We start from the raw sequence: 14344 nt of genomic DNA on the forward strand, positions 1-14344 counted from the left end.
GGTGTTATGTGCAACATAACTAGAGGTGCAACAGCCTTTATATTTTTTACCAAATAATTTACTATACACCATTAATAATACTCTACTCAAAGTGCACCAATACTGCAATGCAACATACAGGTTTAATTTAAACTAAAAGGTCAGTAAGAGAATACAAAGGCATGTCACATACTTTTACTGTCATGGACTAATGAAGCATATAGAACATATCCCAGACATTAAAAACATTTGATAGGTGTAGTAAATCAATAAAACAACAGACCACCCAGAGCAAATTTTGTTGTCTCTCTATTATAAAAAGAAATCCTGTCCCCTGTCCTGATAGTCTACGATACGTGATCTTCTCGGAAGATAATTTAAAGACCCACGAGACGAAAGAGACCTGCCACGGTGCATCTCACGGGAACACAGAATGAGAGTTTTGCAAGACACACCCTACTTACAAGCAATATCAAAAAAAACAAATCAGTAGTGTGAAAGCAGTCATGCAGCACACACAGCTCCAGGGCTCTCAGTGCATATAAAGTGTATAAGGTCAATACGGTAGAAATGAATAGGGTAGAAATGAAACGTCGACGATTAAACGAAGAAGAAAGAAAAGCGCGGAGAAAAGAGACACAAAAGCGATGGAGAGAAAAAATGCTAAAAAGAAAAACAATAATCTAGGTGCAAATTTAGAAAATAAGGAACGTGATGATCAGCCCGGAACAAGTGGAATGGAAGAAAAGCACATCCAATCGGGCTCGGAATTAAAAAATTAGAACTTCATAAAAGTAATAAAAGACAGGTATTGATTTTAAAACATCATGCGAGACCAAGCAGTGAGCCATCATTTAAAACAAGTCAACAGACCTCTAAGCTAGCAGTTGTTGGATTGCTTTTGGCAGGCAAGCATCATGTATTCCCAGCTCTTAAAACAACGACATGCGACAGGCAGAAAAAGCAGCTAGCAAGCAGCAAAAAGACAGCAAATGATCCAAAGGCATATCCTTAGCATACGTTCAGCCGCAACAACCTTCACAACACGAGCAGTATTATACGTCTGGGAAGAAAGAGATGTAACCACGCACGTGGCCGAAAATAAAGGACAAGTATTGTTTTTACAAAGATTTTTAAAGTAAAAGTGAAAATAGTGCATATGTAACAATTCACAAGAAAATAACAATCTCTTTAAATTGTAGATTGCCTGCCTAAGGTAAAGTCATCCCTGATGAATGGGGACATGGGAATGAGGGGTCCTTTCATCGGAGTAGCGCTATTTCAGATGTGGAATGGCAAAATGGGGGAGGCAGCTTGATGAATGAGGTCTCCAGGACTTAAAATAAATCCAAATCATATTATGTGATATCATCTAATGTGAAATTCTACTCCGTACTTCTAGAATTTTAATTTTTATACTGTACGAGCTGTATATACCCGGCGTTGCCCGGGGCAGAAGTAACCTAATCGGTCAAACACTTACATATATACCAAAGTAAACCTAATCGGTTAAACAGCTTCATATATACAGAAGCGAACCTAATCGGACAAACAGCTAATCTATATACATAAGCAAACGTAATTGGTCAAACAGTTACATAAATACAAAAGTAAACCTAATCGATGAAACAGCTTCATATATACAGAAGCGAACCTAATTGGTCAAACAGTTATGAATGTGCAGAATGATTTTACAAACATTATGCGTGTTAACAATCATTAAAAAGAAAAGATTGAGGAACTGTTCTTCTATATGTGATGAAGCCACTAATAAGACAGATTTTTTTCAGGACCCAGCTGTTTCATAACTAAACTACTGCCACCCCAAAGTAATGCGTAATACTGGTTTTTGGGGTAGCTGTGGAATAAAAAGGGTGTTTTTTAGTCAGTAACAATCTGACAGTACCCTTCAGTACGTGCTGAAGGGTGCCTATGTAAGGTTTTACATCCTTCCCGTATGGAAAAAAAAACATACTAAACTTTTTTTTCATCATTACAGATAATCTCAGTCAAATCGAAGTACGCATTCTCAATTTATTTTTATGTAATTTTTACTTTTTCACAAAGCCATCCCATGCCAATTTGTATGAATAAACTTTTGCTAGAGAGTTACCAAAAGTTTATTCATGCACATATTTTAATACAGATAATCTATCTCTAATCAAGGTTCTCATTTTCATTCTAATTTAAAATAATAATAGATACTCATTTTTTCTTCTGTTTTAGAAAAACCAATCTATGCCACCTACGTCTTCGTCAAGTCAGCTTCATCCAGCTTCATCACATATAGAAGAAGAGTTCCTGAATCTTTTCTTTTTAATGATTGTTAACACGCATAATCTTTGTAAAATTATTCTGCACATGCATAACTGTTTGACCAATTAGGTTCGCTTCTGTATATATGAAGCTGTTTCATCGATTAGGTTTGCTTTTGTATTTATGTAACTGTTTGACCAATTAGGTTTGCTTATGTATATAGATTAGCTGTTTGTCCGATTAGGTTCGCTTCTGTATATATGAAGCTCTTTAACCGATTAGGTTTACTTTGGTAAATATGTAACTGTTTGACCGATTAGGTTACTTCTGCCCCGGGCAACGCCGGGTATATACAGCTCGTTATATATACATATACACATATATTTTTATATATATATTTTTATATATATATATATATATATATATATATATATATATATATATATATATATATATATATATACACATACATACATACATATACACACATAGATGCACTTACAATAACATACAAATCAATATAAACAACATTAACATCATTATCATATGAGAATATGAAGTAATATATAAGAAGCACATTTCATATAAATATAAATTATTAAACAGTAAAATCTTCTTCTATAATTTGCTATCGTGGCTTTTCGTTGGTCTGTCCAGGATTTGAAATCACATGTAGCTTGCAAACCGTTTCACGTATTGACTTGAAATGTGGTACACATATAATACGTCACGTCTGCTATCAGCTTTATGGGTGATGAATGTATTACTCTTTTTATGTTTATTTTATTTTAGAATCAACTCCTATCTGTGCACACCAGGGTGGCCGTGGGCGGATGCGTATGGTGTATTCACTCCATGTTATCGTGCATTGCGCTGTCACTGGTATTTTGATAAAAGAATTTGAACAATATATAAGAAGCGTATAAATTATTAAACAGTAAAACATTAACATTTAAGAAGTAAAGTTGCATTGAGTACTACTGCAGTGCCTTCGGGTATACCTCATTTTTTCTTTGCCCATTACATGCTTAAATGTATACATTTTTTGGTGTACCTACCCGAGAACACGCGACATATAACCGACCGTGGGAGAAGCATGGATTTTAAACACGCATTGAGTTCATCTGCTGGTCTCCCTCGTGGAATAACTGGTAATGTTTGAGTAAAATCTACAGCGAGTAAAACGACATTACCTCCTTTTTTTTTTTTTTACGATCTGTGAGATCTTGCTTTTTTCGGTTCAAGGCTTCATAAGCTCTTTTATGTTCAATGTTGTACTTAATAAGTAGTAATTATCCCAAACCATGATCTTTGAATGTTGCAACACTTTCGCCTTGTATGTAGATCGGGGTAATTACATTCATTGCATTCCTAGTCTGAATCACAATCTGATTGTATGGGTGGTTACCTGGCACTGTAGGGTTGCCACCCATCCTTTAAAATACGGAATGGTGCCGCGTTTGAGAATGAAATTGCGCGTCCCATTTTCAATCAATACTGGACGGGATTTATCCCGTATTTTTTGTATCATTTTTTTTTTAAAGCAGCGTCTCATGCAAATCATCCCACACGCATTTTATGAAGATGCCTCCTTTCCTACTTTTGATTGGGTAATACTTGATGTCATCGTTAGTTTGATTGGTGTTTTTAACTGTCCAGTGAGTAGGGCGTGTCTTTCAACCGTAAGCAGATTTTTTGCAGTGGTATGACTGACCTCGACGACGGCGACGTTATACGTCAAAAATAAATTACGATAAATGACGATTTTAGCGATACTTTATTACGACGGCGGCTACATAGACACAATCAAATAAAAACAAAAAAATCAAATAATCATTCTACATTTTCAAAACGTCGAAAAAGCGACGGAATGAAAAAAAGGCCCACCCGACGACCCACCCATTCCATTTTTATATATATAGATTGAGGATTTATTCTGTTCTATGTATTGTACTGTACGGCTCAGAATTAAAAGACAATGAGTAAAATGACAAAGTAGAACTTCATAAAGACGTTTACAAACGTTGGCGCTAAACACATGCAGAGCGGGTTAGAGACTATGAAAACAGTGAAATTAGAAAGGCTCAAAAAAAAAAAAAAAAAAAAACGGCGCTATACACATGTGGAGAAAGTTAAAGGACATGAAAGTAGGAAAATTAGAAAATATAAAAAAAGAAAGTAAAGATCGCTGTAGTGCAAACAAACAAACTGACTCATTTAACTATGCACCAGTCTAACTTTGGTTTTGCACAATAATTACTACACTATTGCACCTTAACACTTAATTCTACTTTATTCACATAATTTTACTTATTTATTATGTTCTACTATACTGTTATCTTTCAATCTATAACTTTTTGTTAATCTAACTGATATTCTTCTAACTTTGCACAGTTTTTGATAAGCGGATCAGGATGCATTTCACTGCGTGTTGTCCTGTATAACTATGCATGTGACAAATAAAGAATCCTGAGAATTTCAAAAACGGAGATTACCACATATGCATTTTTTGGTTACTTTGTTAGTGTATATATATTTATCTGTCTGCTTATTTAAAAAGCTAAATTTACCCCAGGAGTCAAAAACGTTCTGTCTAGCCCTTGTACAAAAACCTAGACAAAAGCTGGAGTATCACCTTGGTAACCCCATGTACTTTTGGAACTGTGAGAGGAAAATAGCACAACTTTACAGACAGGAGTCCAATGCAGAACTCTACTTACTTTTTTACTTTGTAAAAAAAAAATTATTAACTGCTGATGATATAGATCGTTTTGTCTGTGCTTAAATTCCAAACAGACAAACCTGTCCTGACCTCATTAAAAAGATTCAGCATATTGGGACTTGCAAGATTACAAATATTGTTTTTACAGAAGTTCTGAAATAAAAGTGAAACTAATGAAATAGCAACAATTCAAAGAAAAAAAAAATCTTAAAAGTGTGTATCTGGAAAACCAAACATGGGGGATGGAGAGCGAAGCGAGCAGGGGGCAAAGCCCCCTAGTTCTTAAAAAGAAAAAAAAAAAATACTTCAGTTATGATGAAATTTTATTTCAAAACTTGAAGTATAGAAAAATCGGAATAAACAAAACAAAGCAAGGTCTAACAGCATCTACAGTGCATTACCCTACATACTCCTGACTGTCTTTTTTCAAAATTCACCTAAAAATGTTCATGGTTTCAGACAGAGAGAACAATACAGTATATAATAACCAGAAAGAAATTCCTCTCTTACACATTGCTCCTATGTAGCTCATAAGTTATTTTTTTTAACATACTTGGGAAAATTAACAGATTTCTCATTCCATACCAAATTAGACTATGCTCACTCTCTAAAGCCAGGCCAACATCACTGAGTAAAAATATTGTTGGTCTTGCATTATATCTTCTCTATACCTGATCCTATTATAAACCAAAGATTAAAATAACAATGGGATTGTGAATCATTCACATAGAAACTGTGGAAGAAAATCAAAAGATGCAGTTCTCCAGAACCAAAATGTCAACAAACAAATAATTCGTCTGTTAGATTTGCTTCCAAACTAACACTTTAGAACACTCCAAATGCACCCTTACCTGACGTAATCTGAACGGTGCATCGAGTTTTTTAGACATAAGGCACACAAGTAACTGTATCCTCATGTAGTTCCACACAGGTACAAACATGTGTTTTTGTTATACTCCCCCTCCACTTAATGTAAAAAATATTACATTCAAATAGATAATACAATAATATTTCTTCTTAATTTGCTTAATAAATCAGCGTTGAATAAAATAATGTGTATTTTACATTTAAAAATCATGTTTAATTACTGTGCGTGATATAATGTATATTTTCATCTTAAATTTACAACCGCTTCTTTAAAATAATTGCCTCTGCTAATACGGCACTAATGTAATGTTAAAAACTTTTTCACTTACAATAGGTGAAATGTTTAATCTTGTAATTACGCCCGATCTTGGGTAAATCGGAGAAAACATCGGGGAAGGAATGCAAATGCACCTGCTAATACAACATCTGCTTTAATTTCTGGTTACTATTTTCTCAATTCATATGCAAGGCTCTGTAACAAGTAATTTTCGGATGCTTCGGAGCTTGGATTACTTCTCAGCGTCACCTTGCCGCATCATTCAATGGCACACAGGCTATGAAAACCGATAGGTCAGGCATGGCTCGGCCCATGCTGAAAGTTTCACTACTGAGCTGTCAACATGCGAGTACGCTTGGATCGCACCGTGACTTACCGTCTCTAAAAACACGTAACTGACTTCGGTGACGCTAAAATTTGGAACGCCCTTTTTGTTGCCAAATGCGTTCTTTGGACTGTATGGATTTAAATCCAATTCACGACTGAAATCGTTTGATTACAAACCCCAACACTACAGACAATCCTGCCAGACTCGGCTGTAAGGAATAGAGCTACTTCTCGTGACCACGCCGCTGTTTTCAAACGTGACGTGGTATGGAAGCCTAGAAAGTACAAGACAAGCTGAGTGGATATGCGGTGAAAACTCATAACTGAGGTGTGGTCGAATGGCTTCCACTATCAAAAAAAAAACAAAAAACAATCACAATCAGCTGTAATGTTATGTCAGTTACAGTCCCCTTCATTATGTATTTCTTTTAGTTTTACTTAATAATATACTACATGTAATAAATTGCTATAGATGGCATTGACTAATCTGCTGAATATAAGACTACCAAATTAAAGAAATAAAACATTCACTGCAGTCTAATGCACTGTTCTGGAGCAGAGGTACAGTATCTGCATTCGGTTAGTCTCGCGTGTCCAGACATGATTCTCAAACGAGAATACATGTCTGGGTACAACTTCTTAAAAAGTTTGTAGTTTGTTCCTAAAACATCAGCCCCGAATTCCTCTAACCCGTGCACTTTAAAACGCAGGAGTTGCAGCGAGAAAGGAAACTGGACGAAAGACTTGACGTTGAGAGAAAGTACTTAAAACCGCTTTAATCGATTCAGGAGCTCAATAGCACAAGGTAACTGAACCGTAATAATCAAATTGTACATTGCAATGAGGGTGGCAACAGTATAGTACACCACTGCATGTATTTGCTCCATATGTTTGAGTGCTTCTGTCTGCTGTGATATCTTTCAGTCACTTTGTCTATTGCATTACTGTGGTATAGCAACAGAAAATAGAGTCTAGATCACCATTATGGTTTATGTATATACTATGTGCTGAAACGCTGTGGCTATTCTGGCATGGCATGTTTGCATTTTCGATTAGACAATAATGTTAACTTCCTTTATTCCGTTTAGAGATAAATATAAAAAATAGATACTGTGCATACTTGTCTGTGCCTCTACTGATGTTATTAGGTAGATCTGTTGAAACTGGCTGTAATGTGTACTGAATTCTTCATTTCTCGTGGCTCTTCTTTATCAACTCTATTAGCGGCAGTCCTTTTCACATCCCTTTGACTGGATGTGACACATCATTTACTTCAAATGCATATTTTGCAGTTCAGAATTTTATGAACGTAGCAGTCAATTATTTTAACCTTACATCGACTTTGACGCTGAAGTCATAAGTAAACAAAAGAGAGTACACCCACAACCTGCAACAATGTATCATTTTCTTCTACTACTAGTTTATTGATATCTTTGAACGCCAACGTATAATCTATATTACAGAAAGTTTTTTCCCTTGCAAAAGATTGTTTATTTTTAACACATGTAGTGCACATTTGTATGTTTAATAGGGGTGTTTTCTGGAGGTTTTTCAACTGTACACAGTTTATCATAATCAGAACCTTGCTCTCTGTCTGATCAGGTTATTAAGGATACCACTTCTCTTTCCAGTTCAAAAATCACCACCTTTACTCTGATGCCACCTTCATGAGGCATTTGATTGATTTAAAAATATGACACTTAGTGGGCCATCTAATTGTTCCTATTCAATTTAAGCAAAATTCACTCATAGTTGGCTCTAGACATATACAGTGCATCCGGAAAGTATTCACAGCGCATCACTTTTTCCACATTTTGTTATGTTACAGCCTTATTCCAAAATGGATTAAATTCATTTTTTTTCCTCAGAATTTTACACACAACACCCCATAATGACAACATGAAAAAAGTTTACTTGAGGTTTTTGCAAATTTATTAAAAATAAAAAAATTGAGAATGCACATGTACATAAGTATTCACAGCCTTTGCCATGAAGCTCAAAATTGAGCTCAGGTGCATCCCGTTTCCCCTGATCATCCTTGAGATGTTTCTGCAGCTTAATTAATTTACCACCTGTGGTAAATTCAGTTGATTGGACATGATTTGGAAAGGCACACACCTGTCTATATAAGGTCCCACAGTTGACAGTTCATGTCAGAGCACAAACCAAGCATGAAGTCAAAGGAATTGTCTGTAGACCTCTGAGACAGGATTGTCTCGAGGCACAAATCTGGGGAAGGTTACAGAAAAAATTTCTGCTGCTTTGAAGGTCCCAATGAGCACAGTGGCCTCCATCATCCGTAAGTGGAAGAAGTTTGAAACCACCAGGACTCTTCCTAGAGCTGGTCGGCCATCTAAACTGAGCGATCAGGGGAGAAGGGCCTTAGTCAGAGAGGTGACCAAGAATCCGATAGTCACTCTGTCAGAGCTCCAGAGGTCCTCTGTGGAGAGAGGAGAACCTTCCAGAAGGACAACCATCTCTGCAGCAATCCACCAATCAGGCCTGTATGGTAGAGTGGCCAGATGGAAGCCACTCCTTAGTAAAATGCACATGGCAGCCCGCCTGGAGTTTGCCAAAAGGCACCTGAAGGACTCTCAGACCATGAGAAAGAAAATTCTCTGGTCTGATGAGACAAAGATTGAACTCTTTGGTGTGAATGCCAGGCGTCACGTTTGGAGGAAACCAGGCACCGCTCATCACCAGGCCAATACATCCCTACAGTGAAGCATGGTGGTGGCAGCATCATGCTGTGGGGATGTTTTTCAGCGGTAGGGACTGGGAGACTAGTCAGGATAAAGGGAAAGATGACTGCAGCAATGTACAGAGACATCCTGGATGAAAACCTGCTCCAGAGCGCTCTTGACCTCAGACTGGGGCGACGGTTCATCTTTCAGCAGGACAATGACCCTAAGCACACAGCCAAGATATCAAAGGGGTGGCTTCAGGACAACTCTGTGAATGTCCTTGAGTGGCCCAGCCGGAGCCCAGACTTGAATTTGATTGAACATCTCTGGAGAGATCTTAATATGGCTGTGCACCGATGCTTCCCATCCAACCTGATGGAGCTTGAGAGGTGCTGCAAAGAGGAATGGGCAAAACTGGCCAAGGATAGGTGTGCCAAGCTTGTGGCATCATATTCAAAAAGACTTGAGGCTGTAATTGCTGCCAAAGGTGCATTGACAAAATATTGAGCAAAGGCTGTGAATACTTATGTATATGTGATTTCTCAGTTATTTTATTTTTAATAAATTTGCAAAAACCTCAAGTAAACTTTTTTCACGTTGTCATTATGGGGTGTTGTGTGTAGAATTCTGAGGAAAAAATGAATTTAATCCATTTTGGAATAAGGCTGTAACATAACAAAATGTGGAAAAAGTGATGCGCTGTGAATACTTTCCGGATGCACTGTATATTGTATGTCTGGCTTCAGCAAGACTAGCATTTAAAAGACCTACAGTTTGAGGCCAGTTTATCACCATTACACCTGCTCATTGCTGGGGACTGCAGTCTGTCTAGATCTACATCAAGAATTTTTTGTAAAGATTATTATTTTTTTAAAAGTAAAGCTTGTCGTTTTTACTTGTATATATTCTATCAGTTATGAGAATGTATACATGAGCAAGGCAGATAAACTCATACATCCTATCATCCATTTTCAAATATGTTCAGTTCCATTCAAGGTTAATACAGTTAATAAGAACATGGGGCAATGTACAGAATGGACACAATAGCAGGGGATTCTGTGAATACAGGTGTGCTTTCCCTAAGCGTGTATCCACAGATGGACTAAAATACACTCTTCCTATTTATTTATTTTCTTTGTTAAAAAAAAAATACTCCATGTCAACCATTTCTATTTGTGGGAGAAAATAAATTAACATTTCCACTGCAGCAGATAGCCTTTGTTAAGACTGACCATGAGGGAAAGAGGCTTTTGGATAAATACAGCATGACTATATAATGAATAATGCTCAAAAACTGGCATCACTAGTGACTACACTTGGTTTCTGATAACATACATAGATAGTAATAATGAAGAAGGCTACTGTTTGTACATATGAATTGTCCTTCACAGTATGTTCTACAAAAGCATAGGTGCACATGACTTGAATGGTGGTTTCCAGTAATAAAACTTCTGGTGGTTACATCATGGTGTAGTAATATAGCTTACATTCATATATTCCCTTATAAAGTAAGATAACCCTTAGCTGATGTTGTAGCATTTCTTTTCATTTCTTTTCTTTTGGAGGTGCTGGCTTTCAGGATGACAATGTCTGAGTTCACCAAGTATGTATGTAGCACGGTAATTTGATAAAATTGGCAATGAAGTTATCCCTATGCTATAACAAACTTCTTCACAGCAGATCACGAGACCACATTTTCCACCTCTACCAACAAGACATAAACTAAATAACATTCTGTTTGAAGAGTAATACCACATTTATCATGCAAAATTCCAGATTACAGTATGCAATATTCTTTTTCTTTCGGCTGCTCCTATTAGGGGTTGCCACAGTGGATCATCTTCTTACATATCTTTCTGTCCTCTGCATCTTGTTCTGTTACACCCATCACCTGCATGTCCTCTCTCACCACATCCATAAACCTTCGCTTAGGCCTTCCTCTTTTCCTCTTCCCTGGCAGCTCTATCCTCAGCATCCTTCTCCCAGTATACCCAGCATCTCTCCTCTGCACATGTCCAAACCAACACAATCTAAACTCAATCTCAACTCTGCCTGACACTCTTTTCACCTCCAAAACACTCTTACATACTGTTCCTTCAGAATAACTCCTACCCCATTTCTCCTCCCATCCACACCATGATAGAACAATTTGAATCCACCTCCAATCCACCTGGCCTTACTCCCATTCCATTAATATTTTGCACACACAATATATCAACCTTTCTTCTCTCCATCATATCAGCTAACTCTCTCCCCTTACTAGTCATACTGCCAACATTCAAAGTTCCTACCCTCAGTTCCACTCTCTTTACTTTCCTCTTCTCCTCCTGCCTCCGGACACATCTCCCCCCTCTTCTCCTTCTTCTTCTTTGGCCAACAGTAGCCCAATTTCCACCAGCAACCAGTTGGCTAACAGTATTGGTGTCAGTCGTTGTTAACCCGGGGCTCGACCGATCTGGTATGGAAATTTGTATTGTTGTCCGCATATTGATTTGGCAAAATTTTACACCGGATGCCCTTCCTGACGTAACCCTCCCCATTTATCCGGGCTTGGGACCGGCACAAAGAAACACACTGGTTTGTGCATCCCCTGTGGCTGAGTTGCAATTAGAGATACAAATTTGAATGTGATGGGGCCAACAAATTTTTGAGTGATTTCATACATGAAAAATATATTCGCAACACAGGGCAATTTTTTAAGTGCCATATAACCTTATGTGCACATCTGGGGATATGGGAAGAAAACTCATGCAGACACAGGAGGAATGTACAAACACTATGTACTCAATAACCAGATAAATGATTCAAACCCAGATCAATGAAGCAAAACTTTGGAAGTGAAACGTATGTATTTTTGAAGAATGGAAACAAAATTAAAGTTGACAAAGTTGGGTAATTGTGAACACACCAGTAAATAATATATTACTTATCAGGTAACATGATCACAATTACTTTTGCATTTAGAAATAAGTATTGATGCAGTTTAAAAAAATCAGTTTTTCACTGTAATGTTCTACTCATTCAGCATGAGGACATAATTGGCACTAAAATGTAACTGAGCAGCTTTAGGCACAAGGCAATTACTAGCCCTGAATAGGATATCACTTCTTCACAGGGCCCATTCACAGGCCAATTTGGACTTGTTAAATGACCTAATGCTTATGTCTTAGAAGATGTGGGTGGAACATATATGTAGACCTGTTTTTGATTGATTTGGTCCTGCTGGCCATGTAAGTAAATAGAATTAATTTGTCTTGTCTTTTTCTTTTACACTCTGAAGCAGCAGTCCTTTACCACTACAATGCTAATAACACATATTTAGTTCTGCTGGAGAAGTGCATCCTGGCATCATGAAAGGATAGCAGAGGAAATCTCAGAAGCAAAACTAATAGCAATTGTGACGAACGGCCGGGTCCCATGCCCAGCCGGGACGCACCTGCTGTGTATGTTCCGGGGGAGCAGCCATGGACAGCTCAATACCTCCCCCGGGACACTTGGTGGCAGCCTCCCTGGCCGACGCTGATTCCCCAACCTCCCGCAGAGCTCCATGGGAGATGGAGTCCTCCACAGCTTGGTTGGGACCCGGTGTGGCCGCTGGGGGGGTGCTGTCTCCTTCCAACAGCCCGGCTGGACGATTCTACAGTCCCACCCGGATGTGCAATTAGGACCAGGTGGTCAGGCACTTGGAATGCTTCCGGGTGGGTTATAAAAAGGGCCAGCCACCACCACTCAGGAGCCAGAGTCGGGAGGAGGACTAAGCCTGAGGAGTGGTGGTAAAGAAAAAGAGTGTTGTGTTGTAGAAGTGCTTTGGGGACTGTGTATTGCCTGTGGGTCACGGGGAAGATGTGTGCCCACAGGTGAAGGAAAATAAAAAGTTTTTGTGGTTTATACGTGCCTCTGTGTCCATCTGTGTTGGGTCGGGCACCTATATAGCGCCTTGTTACACAATATACTGTATAACAGCAAAACTATTAACTGACTTTCATGTGATGTGCTTTCATGTGTAACATGCTTGTTACACTTTGTGGCTCACTGTAACCTTAGTTTTAAATTGTACCAGTTTCATTTTCACTCTGAGCAATTTTTGAGACTAAAGGTGATGTCACTAACACTTCATTCAATCTGCTGAAATGAGGGTTCTAGAAAAATCAATGTTATTTCAGTTTCAAAACTTAGGTTGCTCAAAAATACTCAAAAAATATAAGCATCGCTTCGTGTGCACACTTGTTTTGTCAGTACAGTATGTCCCTCACTTAAGCTAGTGGAAAAATACAGTTTTCTTTTTTGAATCTGTTTCAAATAAAGAACTTAGTCTTGTATGTGATACAAAGGAAAGCTGTGATTTTTTTCTTTGCAAAGGAAGAGTTGGTGTGGTCGAAGGAATCCATCAGACTGCAAAGACCACAAGACCATTTGTCACCTGGAAAAAGAAATAAGATCTGTAAGATGCCTTGTAACTTTAAAAAACTTTTTACATAATATTTAAACAAGAACACAATGTTATTTCAAATCTGAAGTAAAAATCTTTAAGTCTTGATGCTATAAGCAGTTGTACTCAGACTGAAACCAAAGTGATAACTTGATCTTTACTAAGCATACCTTGGAAATGTTGTCTTTTTACAAATTAATGAAAGCACAAAATATTGACACAAAAAGCCACATGTTTATTGTATTAAAATCTATTACAGTCTTAAACAATGACTGAATTGAAAATGAGGGTGGAAACTTTTGCCTTTTGCAAAATTTATAGTAATCACAGTGCTGCACATCCTCTACTTTCAGCTAGCAAATTATTCAGCAGAAGTGTGTCAAGAATAGCTTAGCTTCTGGTGCTCCTTTATCCCAACAGCAATATGCCTGCATAATGCCTCAGTGTGACTGCCACTGCCAAGTCAGACATATTTCTTCTTTTTAGTCATTCTGGTGTGTATTTGAGAGGGGTTTAATGTTTGTCATTATGTAATATTATTTTTTTAAGCTTCAGTAAAAACCCAAATTATCCCCTGGGAAACAAATAAACTATCTATCTATCTATCTATCTATCTATCTATCTATCTATCTATCTATCTATCTATCTATCTATCTATCTATCTATCTATAATCAAACAAGGGTCACTGTATACATTTCTTACATAAACTACTAACAGTGCCCATTTCCATGAACAATAATGTGTGGACCCCGGCTCTAGACTCAAAGAGAGATTGAGCCCACAACTTTACCCGTAGAAATTT

The 14344-nt window shown here is 37.6% G+C and overlaps 1 protein-coding gene across 3 annotated transcripts in view; it reads right to left on the bottom strand.

The window, feature by feature from the left end:
- Nucleotides 1-6689, bottom strand: part of usp45 (ubiquitin specific peptidase 45) — a 201733-nt gene extending 195044 nt beyond the window's left edge. For 2 of the 3 annotated variants that reach the window (XM_051925500.1, XM_051925499.1), the window contains exon 1: nucleotides 6478-6687. The gene's annotated coding sequence lies outside the window, so the exon portion shown is untranslated. Of the gene's footprint in view, nucleotides 1-6477 lie in introns of all 3 variants that reach the window. The other variant, XM_051925502.1, reaches the window with a different exon arrangement.
- Nucleotides 6690-14344: the final 7655 nt, after the last annotated feature.

The sequence above is a fragment of the Erpetoichthys calabaricus genome, chromosome 3 (genome assembly GCF_900747795.2).
Source record: "Erpetoichthys calabaricus chromosome 3, fErpCal1.3, whole genome shotgun sequence".
Lineage (NCBI taxonomy): Eukaryota > Metazoa > Chordata > Cladistia > Polypteriformes > Polypteridae > Erpetoichthys > Erpetoichthys calabaricus.